At 46.1% G+C, this 10,346-nt stretch overlaps 1 long non-coding RNA gene across 1 annotated transcript; it reads right to left on the bottom strand.

Moving 5' to 3' along the window:
* Positions 1–1,149: 1,149 nt before the first annotated feature.
* On the bottom strand, positions 1,150–8,800 carry LOC122435941. The gene is made up of 3 exons (XR_006267738.1): positions 8,699–8,800; positions 7,911–8,005; positions 1,150–6,910 (listed from the first exon to the last, which is right to left on the bottom strand). It is a non-coding gene; the product is annotated as an uncharacterized LOC122435941 (long non-coding RNA).
* Between the last annotated feature and the right edge of the window lie 1,546 nt (positions 8,801–10,346).

Below are 10,346 nucleotides of genomic sequence, written 5' to 3'. Positions count from 1 at the left end.
TCTTAACCATTGAGGGTCTTTCTGTTCTTTCCTACATGAAAGGCTCTGAGGGATCGTGTGTGGTGTTAGGACAGCTGACGGCCCTGGGCTGCCTTGGTGATTTGTGGATCAGGGGAAGGGGAAGTTTGCCCCAGCCACTCATGTTACGAGCTTCCAGCTTACCTAATTTTCCTGCAACTGTGTTAGGCTGTCCATCTGTAATAGTATACTGTATTGATCTTAATCTTTCTGGCTTACTTCACTCTGTATGATGGGCTCCAGTGATTTAATTTTTCAAAACTGAAGAATTGGGCAAGTACCCCATGATGTTTAGACAAGGTTCTCACATTTTAGTATTGATCATAATAGCAAGGGGGCGGGGGGGGATAAGCTAAATATGCAACAGAAGCTGGGCTAAACAGAAATAGTCCATCAATGGAATGGGGTAGTATGTGCATGCTCAGTTGCTCAGTCCTGTCTGACTTGTTGTGATCCCAGGGACTGTAGCCTAACAGGCTCCTCTGTCCATGGCATTTTCCAGGCAAGAATACTGGAGTGGGTTGCCGTTACTGAGCCAGACAGAAATATATATTATATAACATACACTCTTCTTAATTATAGAGAACTAATACTTGGAAACACTATATGCACAGCATATCCCCAAATATGCATTCATGGCTTTCATGAAGTGGCTAAAAGGATCACTTCTCATAGGGAGGTATTAGATTACCTGCTACCTTTAGGGGATCAGGCTCCCCAGGTGGCTCGGATGGTAAAGAATCTGCCTGTCATGCAGGAGGCCAGGGATCGATCCCTGGGGTGGGAAGATCCCCTGGAGAAGGGAATGGCAACCCACTCCAGTATTCTTGCCTGGAGAATCCCATGGACAGTAGGCCTGGTCGGCTACAGGCCATTGGGTCGCACAGACACGACTGAGTGACTAGCTTTAAGGGGAATATATCACTAGACAAAGGGGCGAGCTTAACAAACAGGGGAACTTTTAGCATGGCCTGGAGACCCCATCCCCTTGCCACCGGCTCCTGTTCTTAATGCATCAGACTCCAGGGCGTAGAGCTCTGCCCCGGTTCGGGTGATAATGCACATGACACAGCCGCAGCTTCCTTGGTCATGCTGGTGTTCATTGTGAATAATTAAAACAAACAAGTGAGATCTTCTAAAGCAAATGAGTTTTATTGGAAGAACACAGGTATTTAACAAAATACAAGAAACTGAAGCAAGGAATACATTTTAAAGACACAGAAATGAGGCTAAATCAGGGAAACTCAGCTGCATGGCCTCTTTTTTTGTTTTGTTTTCTCGCCATGCCATGCAGCATGTGGGATTTTATTTCCCCCACCAGGGACTGAACCCCCTCCCCCCTATATTGGAAGCATGGAGTCTTAACCACTGGACTGCTGGGCAAGTCCCAACAGTATGTCTTCTTGTATTCTCTGCTGTGAAAGGTTACCAGTGAGCCTTTGCAGGCTCTCACTCATTCTTGCGGGTCTAGTCCCAAACCATAACAAAAGTATTACTGGCTCAACTAGGATAAGATGAAAAGTATTCCAAACCAAGTAGCTACCGCCAGGAAACTCAGTGGCACAGAAAAGAGAAGGGTGTGGGAAGGTCTCAGAGAAATGAGGCCTGCTAGGGAGACCAATCAGCCTGAGACAGTGCCTTCAAGCATCTGGAATACAAAAACAGCACACACGCACTTTGACATGCCCCCATGGGTATAATATTTTTAAAGATTTCTTGAGGAAGCACAAAAGCACATATTATACAAAATGAAAACAACCCAAAGTCCAAGCCATTCCCAAAGGCACAATACCCCAAAGTCAATTTCTGGTCAAATGACAACTCGCTGATGTCACAGGGCCACTCCTTGAGACGAGGTCCTCTGCATGAAGCCGTAGTCTTCTGTAGAACTGCTGAGATTCTATGAAATTCAAAATCCTATGGACTAAAGGGTAACCTTATAGACCACTAATGCAGATACTATGTATATATAGAGAAACCAAGGCAAAACCATAATTCAGAAGCTGTAAATGGCATTAACCATTTCCCGAAGGAGAAATATTCTTCCCTCTCAGTTCTAAACTATAAAAACTCTTGGAGGGAGGTGACACTCATTTGTGACCATGGAAGGTTCTTTTTTATTATTTTTTAAACCCCTTTATTGAGGTATGAGCAATGACTGACATACAAAAAGATGTACACATCTTAATGTATACAATCGAATGAGTCTGGAGATAAGTATACATCTGTAAAGCATCTCCATAATCTATACCATAAACACACCCATCCACTCTGAAGTTTCATCCTACCTTCATAATTTATTATTAGTAGTATTTAGTAATAAAAACATGACAGATCAAGATCCACTCTCTTAGCCTTTTCAGGACACATCAGTTCCGGGGTCTGGAGGAGATGCACAGGTGCTTGGTTCCTGGCTTTAACTATATCCTATATCCTGTAGCTCAGTACTCTGACAACCTACTAGAGGAAAATCTACAACAGGCCTTTCAGCACTCTGGAAGGTGCTTTGTCTGACTGATGGGGGAGGCTGGGTAAACCAGTGAATCTCCTTAGGATTCACAGAAGTGGGTCCACTGCTGCTCTTTTCCAAAGCTGATAAGAAGTAATATAGTAGGCCTGCACGTGAATAAGGAGAAGCAAAGGAAGCTCAGAAAGCCAACCCAAATCAAAACTGTGAGGTGGCCTCGCTGGCGACACTCAGTAACCCATTATGGGTGCATGCTGGAGTCAGCATAGTGGACTGGGAGGGAAAATTTAAATCCATAGGGATGAAGAGACCATTCAAACTGTCCAGGAATGCACAGATTTGACTCATTCTGTCCACTCTTTTTGACAGAGCTGCACACTAAAATTCTGTAAGTAAATCTCTGCCGGATCTGAGTCCTTGCCTCCTCCCAAGTATTCTAGCAGGTCCTATGCACCACAAGACACAAAAATCGGACCTCTGCCAATTGGAGATCAAATCTCTGCTCCTTCAGAGTACGTGACAAAGGGACAGTGAGAGAGAAGTTCAGCTCCGCTTGCAAACAGACTGCTGACATCAGCAGAGTGACTTAAACCTTCTCTAAACGAGGTTTGTACTTTTCATCCTCATCCCCAGTGATCCTATTGATCACAGAGAATTCGCCCTGAGGACATATGTATGGTTTAAAAGCTCCTAGAGGACAAGCAGTCACTCATCCTTTTTACTTGTCCTTCAGGTGCTGTTTCCACAAGTTCCTCTTGAGGAATTCCTCTGCCCAGGTCTGGCTATGGCCAGAACTTTAGAATCAGCACTTGGAGGGATGGTGAAGATCCCCAGGGGACCTGGTATCTCACGGGGAGCACATTGTAAGGGACACTCAAATAAGGAAAATTAAATTGCTCATGCTGAAAAGGGACAAGGACTTCTTTCTCACATTTCCTCAAAAACTGTACTGTGGTCAGTTCTTTGTCTGACTCTGCGAAATCACTTCAGTCGTGCCTGACTCTGTGTGACCCCACAGACGGTAGCCCACCAGGCTCTGCTGTCCCTGGGATTCTCCAGGCAATAGGCTGCCATTTCTGACTCTCTGCAATGTATGCAAATCTTTTCTGTAAGTTAAAGAAGCCTCTTGGGTATTTGAAAAACCATGAGTGTTCTTTCAGGGACCTGGCAGAAAAAGCAGTGACCAAGAGCCCATAAAGCTACAGGAAAAGGGCAGGAAATATCACCGGGGGGGAAAAAAAATAGTGTAAGCAACAGCAGTCCCTTCACAGAACTCCCTTAGATTATATACTGGGCAACAGTACAGCTGGACAAAGAGTTCCCCTTCCACACCAGCCAATTGTCACAGGTCTAGGCAACACAGAGCAAGGAAGAGACAGCAAAGACTTCACTTGCAGACAAAATCACAATTCACTTGAGAAAATTGAAAACAATCCTGTTCCCATAATAAATGTCCTAGTTTATACCAAAGCTGTAACTTCTTATAGTATATCCATCAGGGTCCATTGTTAATTTTTGTGACTCAGCTATGCTAACCCATAGGAAGGGCATGAGAATGGAGAAAGAAGACAGGGGAAAGAGCCCTGAACGCACAATGCCCACCACAGTCATCGCACCAAAGACCCTTGTCCTCCCCACTGGCAATCTTTCCTTATACTCTCAGAGCCGCATCCTCATAGTCCTGCTGGGCCCAAATTTCCCAAATCAAGAGAAAGCAAAAGCCTGACATGGGGAAACCATCAGGCCTTGTCCCTCCCCCAATTGAGTTCCCCTTTCCTCTCCCCCACTCCAGTAGCACAACACCACAAACAATGCATAACTGTCCCTCCACTGTTTACCAACAACACCTTCTTCCTTGAGAGTGCAGAGAAGGTTCCCCTGAGGCAATGTCACCCCCACCAACAGGAAACCCCAAATGGAAGAGGAGCAACCACCAGCCAGCCTTTCTGCTAGAAAGGCTTTCTAGCAGATACACAGGTTGGAGAGACAGCGACAGCCTGGGGATGCAGCCCTCTCCAGCAAGAGGAATACAAGGGCTTCATCCTCCAGCTGGGGCACCTGACTCGGGAAGTTCCTACACATCCATGCTCATCGGCATATGCCCGGAAGGAAACAAAAGGCCCCGGATTTGTGGACAGTTCACTGACTAGACCCACTGGACCTCTGTCTTCCAGCCAATGTGCAGAGTGTGCTCAGTGGAAGAGTGCAGAAAGTGAATGTGCAAAGTTCCATCCACATTCTGACAAACAGAGTCGGGACTCCTCAGGATTCCCAGTGTGCCCTCACTCGGCACAATGGCACAGAATTCTGACATCAGGCTACCGCCAACTTCTGCCCCAGACTCAACATTTCCCCTGCCCCACATCCTGCCATTGCCAATATGCACCTTTTAGGACTTTAGCAAGGCACCTGAGGTGTGTGAGTGTCAAAGGAAGAAGTGTCTAGTTGGTATATCAGTAGAACACACCAGCAACACCAGTTCACATTCATGTGCCTCTTTATGGCCACAGGTAGTCTCAACAGAAGAGTTGAGCGGTCTACTCAACCAACTGTAGTCAACATCAGCGGGCGCCTCCCAGGAGATTCTCTCAGACTACTGCTTTAGGCCACAGTATAGGAGGGGGAAAGGTCACCTTTCCTGAGCTGTTTTCACAGCCTAAGGCAGTACACAGACTGAAGCAGGAACACAAGAACATCCCTAACAGTGATGTCTAGAACTCTGAGGAATGCTGTCACATAGGGTAAAGCCTTCATCATGAAAGTCTCACCTTTCCCTGAAAGGAATCCACTCTCATGTCACACTCAGTGATGTGCACTATTATTTTCAGTCCCCTCACTACAATAATCCCAGGCAGTACCAGGGATTGATAAATAGGTAGGAGACACTTTTGACCACAGAAAGTCCAATGCACCTTTCACATTGAGGGCCTATGTCCTCCTGTCCAGCTTTCTCCTTGTGCTCTGAGAGCAGCTCTACAGAGGGTCACTCTTCCCAGCCCCTTCCCCACCTCTAGGCTCTAGGCACCCCAACGAAGGTCTGTTTTTAGTCAGTCATTCCATCTTTCCTGATCAGGGAACTCCTTCCCACTTTGAGCCTCTAATCTCTACAGTACTTCTCCTGAAAAGAACCGACAATCAAAAGTGGCCTGAGAACCACTCATGAAACTCATTTAGTTCAAGATTCAATTGGTACAGCTACTATGGAAAACAGTATGAAAGCCCCTCAAAAAATGAAAAACAGAACTACCATCTACTCCAGCAATCCCACTTGTGGTATGTATCCAAAGGAATACATCACACCAAGAATTTCTAGAACATTCACATTCCCACGAGTGAGTAGACATTCACTAGGTACTGTCTCAGGAGCCTAAGTGACATGGCTGGCCTGGGAATGAATTCCTTGGAAAGAACCAGCAAGCTAGATTCCATCTCAAATTCAGAAGAGGATTACCTTCTCTTTCCACGAGAGCCCTGATCTGTGACACTGGCACCAACTGCAGAGTCAACTTTTTGGCATCTTCAACCTTGTGACTTATTTTGAAGTGCCACTACACAGCAGATTGACCTCTTAAACCATCCATTTTGGTTTTCTTGACCCCTGCCTCAAATGAAGTCAACCAAGATGACGTTGATGGCAGTGGGAACAAGTGTGTGTGGAAGGGGAGGAAGGCCTCACGGTTATCCTTAAGTTTCACAATTGTCTTGACTAGGAAATAGGCAGTTTTGATCATCATTGTGTTACCTGGGGAAAGAACATGGGCTTAGGGCAGGTTTTTCTAAGTATCTCAGGCTTCAGGTTTTCACTGAGTAGGAAGCTATCACGACCCCCATCTTTCACAGCTTTAAAGTAATTTTCCCAATTACAGGGATAAACACAGAGTCTTTAAACATGGTCTCATAAAACTACATACTTTAGTTTCCAATCACAAAGAAATGTGGATTGTCTTTTAACCTTCAGTGAATGAAATTCAGGTTCTGTGATGCCACCTTGTGGATAAAACCCATGCTAATAAAGCAACACAGGAGCCCGAGGTTTCTATGAAACTAGAGCTTAGAAGTGTCTTGGAATGCACCTTAGAACAGTTCATATTTCTATAGAGCGCTTTCCCCCCACCCCAACTGTGAAAACTCTTCCACAGATTTTCAACAAATTAACCACTGCCCAGAAAAGAAGTAACGTTACACAGACAATGAAAGCGAGGAGACCTTTTTGGCACTGCCAGTTAACAAGCACCGTCTTGGTGCCAGAACTTTGGTGCTGAGCCAGATCAGCTTCGGCATAAGGCGTCAGAGATGGTCACACAAGAAAGTGGCTCAGAGTAAGGCAAGGTATGAGTTGCTGGGCTATCTCTTGGCATCACAGCAGGATTTAAAAGGCTGGTTTCCAAACAGAAGCCCTGTAACATCTGAGGAAATTTGCTGGCCCTGTGAAAGGAAACAAATGTTTGGTTGAAATGGGGGCCTGCACAGGTAGGGAGACGAGCTAAATGAAGCCACAGTGATCTGTTCCCATATTCTGTAAATTGTGTGCTAATCCCTTCAGTACCTCCTGTGTGCTGAGCACTTTACAAGAACATACAAGAGATATCCATGAGAGCAAGGTGTGATTCCCATTTGGCAAATGTGGAAATTGAGGCTCAAAGATGATAGTAAGAAAGAGTCAGACTCAGACACTAAAATTTACTTTTAATGAAACGCGATGCACTGTCTCAGCAACATATGCAAGGCAAAAAATAACAGTATTGTGCCCCCCGCCCCCCTCCCCTACAAATGGCAGAAGGGTAAATATTTAATGAAGTCTTGACCTGCATATTACTTGAATTGTTAGCCTACATCTCCAGGACCCCTGCAAAGTAAATGCCCACACACTTATAGTGGGGATAGACTGGGAGACTATCATTCTCTGCCACTCACTTGGTGTACAGGCCTCATCTTTCTCCCCTTTCCTAAATAGAGCTGGCTTGAAATTACATTCAAATCCATGTTTCCCTACCTGAAAAAAACAGCACTCCCACAGTCTCTGGATTCCTGAAATTTGATTTTCACTATCCCATCCAGTCCAGCCTGCTTCTGCCTGGCATTAAAAGTGTTATCCAAAAGGATAAAAAGACAGATCCGAACTCTGATGTGAAGATGGCAAGATCAGGCTTTTTGGAAAGGTGACATTCTATTAAATTCAGTATGTCTGTAATAATGGCACTCACGCTGAACTGGAACAAGATGCCACTGACTAGTTAAAGACATCGATTATAAACATAGTGTCTGAGCAGCGCTCAGGGAGTGATCCTGACATTGTTGCAAGTTCCTATCTTAGAGACCCAGGGAAGACATTTCAACACCATGTTAAAAAATGTTGCAGCTGATGGGATGGATGCTACCCTCCTCCCAGCATTTGTGGCCCCACAGAACATAAGGTTGCACTTACTCATCTGGCAGGTCTGGACAGCTAATTCGGGGTCCACTCTCTTCTCCTTACAGGCCCATCGGCTGGCCAGTACTCGATTTTGCCATCACCAGGTCCTGAAGGAAACAGTGATTATACAGATCTACAAGGAGACTTGCTTACAGATGGACAGCCTAACACAGTTGCAGGAAAATTAGGTAAGCTGGAAGCTCGTAACATGAGTGGCTGGGGCAAACTTCCCCTTCCCCTGATCCACAAAACACCAAGGCAGCCAAGGGCCGTCAGCTGTCCTAACACCACACACGATCCCTCAGAGCCTTACTGTCTCGTTTCACGTAGGAAAGAACAGAAAGACCCTCAATGGTTAAGAAAGGTCACCAAAATGGCCAAGATCAACATTTGAAGCAAGCCCCGGCAACGATATATCCACCCCAAACGCCCTACAATAGAAAGCAGAATCAGCTCCATGGCGGCCGCCACTCACCAGTCAGACTGTCTGGCACCCCCACCCAGCCAAACGATCCCGCCCTTTCCTCACTTTAAGCGGCAAACACGACAAAGCAGTAAGACCACAATTGGGAAGGAGGCTCTGAGACCCACTTTTAAACAAAGAACGTCTTCTTCAAGTTTCATCATGCCATTACAATAATGCCCAACACCAAACCCGGAAGTGCCTGAGAGATCCTCTCCGCCATCCACCCAGGAGCCCGCAGACACGTCTGTCAAAGTGTCCATAGGGCACACCATCTACCCGACTCTCCAAATCACACCACAGACGGCCAGATACGAATAAAGTTAGTAAAACTTACACATCTGCGATCTCCGGAAAGGGAGCCGCCATGTTAAATCCTAACCGAGGAAAACGGTCTACGGAAGCCCCCACAGAACAGTCAAGACAGTCAAGAGCTTAGGCTCGCGCTAGGGTTTCTTCCACAACGTTTCACGACCCCGCCTCCCAACATCGTCATTGCTGGGCCTGCAATGATTGACGGGGAGTTTGGCCATTCCTCTCAGGGAGGTCTACTGGTGGGAAACTGTCCATTTGCCAAGGCCCAGCTGACGTCATGAAATCTCTGCTCCTATTCCTATGTCTTTCTATATCCCTGTCCATCCCTCTACGCCTAGCTCTACTTCTTAGGCCCTTGCACATACCTTGTGCTTTGTTTCATGTCATCTTAGACTTTGGAAAGCATGCACGTTCAAGTTACCCAGGCCTAGGTCAATTCCATCCATCTCCAGGAAGCCTTCCAGGTTTTACTCCTTCCAGGCAAAATGTGAGTTCTTCATATGAGATACGGACATGGAGATGTATCAGAGCAGAGATGCAGAGGACTGTTTCTGAGCCCTGGGGTCAGATAGTACAGGGCTGTTCGTGGTGTGAGGGACCCAAGGTTTGCACTTGGATATTTTGCAAGTCAGTTCAGGTTACAGACATTTCGGGAAGACGAGGGAACACTGACAACAGGCTAACTCTTAGAAGCTTGCTAGGATTGGTACCACCCTTTTCAAGAATTCCATATCCTTTCCTGCTTTTCTGTCTGTGAAAATATTGTCCTTCCTATATGGCCCAGGCATAAATCACTTCCCTAGCTCTTTTCCTGAATTCATGTTCCCACCCCAACCACAAGAGTTATTTCTCCTATTGCTATAGGAAGAAAGTAATGAGGATTTCATATCTCTGCTGCAAATGTCACTAAGCTTCACAGTTATACAAAATGAGACTGGAGCCCACTTCTTTCCAGGAAGCCTCTTGCTGAGAGATTTCTGCACCTGCTCTCAAATTGTAAGTTGTACAAACAAGAAGGTGCAGTTTCCCCTAGGCGTGACTACCTTGAGTGTTGAACTCATCTACACTCCACATGGTGTGTGGACCACATAGCCACTGGGTCCCTTAGCTGGACTGCGTGGTCACAGTGCACAGTGCTCCGAGGAAAGATGATCTGATGCCAGCACTGTCCTTCCCGTGGGAGAGATCCTTTAGGACGGTATCTGAGGCTGCGTGGTGTGCACACTGTTATGCAGCAGTCCATGACGTGGCCCTACCCACTGTGATGGCTAATTTTACGTGCCACCTTGACTGGTCATGGAGCGTCCAAATTAAACATTATTTCCGGTTGTATCTGTGAGGGTGTTTCTGGACGAGATGAGCATTTGAATCGGTGACTTAGTGAAATAGAAGGCCTTCCCCAATGTGGGTAGGCATCATCCAATCCGTTGAGGGTCCAAATGGAACAAAAGGCAGGGAAAGGAAAAATTATTCCCTGTTTTTTCCCCATCTCACTCCTTGAGATAAAACAAGTCTCCTCGTTTTCTCCTTCTCCTCAACTTGGATTCACACCACCAGCCCCCCTGGTTCACAGGCCTTCAGAGTGGGACTGAATTATACCACTGGCTCTCCTGGTTTTATACCTTGTAAGCAGGAGATTGTGGAATTTCTCAGCCTCCATAAATAGGGAA

The sequence above is a fragment of the Cervus canadensis genome, chromosome X (assembly GCF_019320065.1).
Source record: "Cervus canadensis isolate Bull #8, Minnesota chromosome X, ASM1932006v1, whole genome shotgun sequence".
Lineage (NCBI taxonomy): Eukaryota > Metazoa > Chordata > Mammalia > Artiodactyla > Cervidae > Cervus > Cervus canadensis.
Note: the sequence above shows the minus strand (reverse complement) of the source record. Positions and strands in the feature narration are given on the sequence as shown.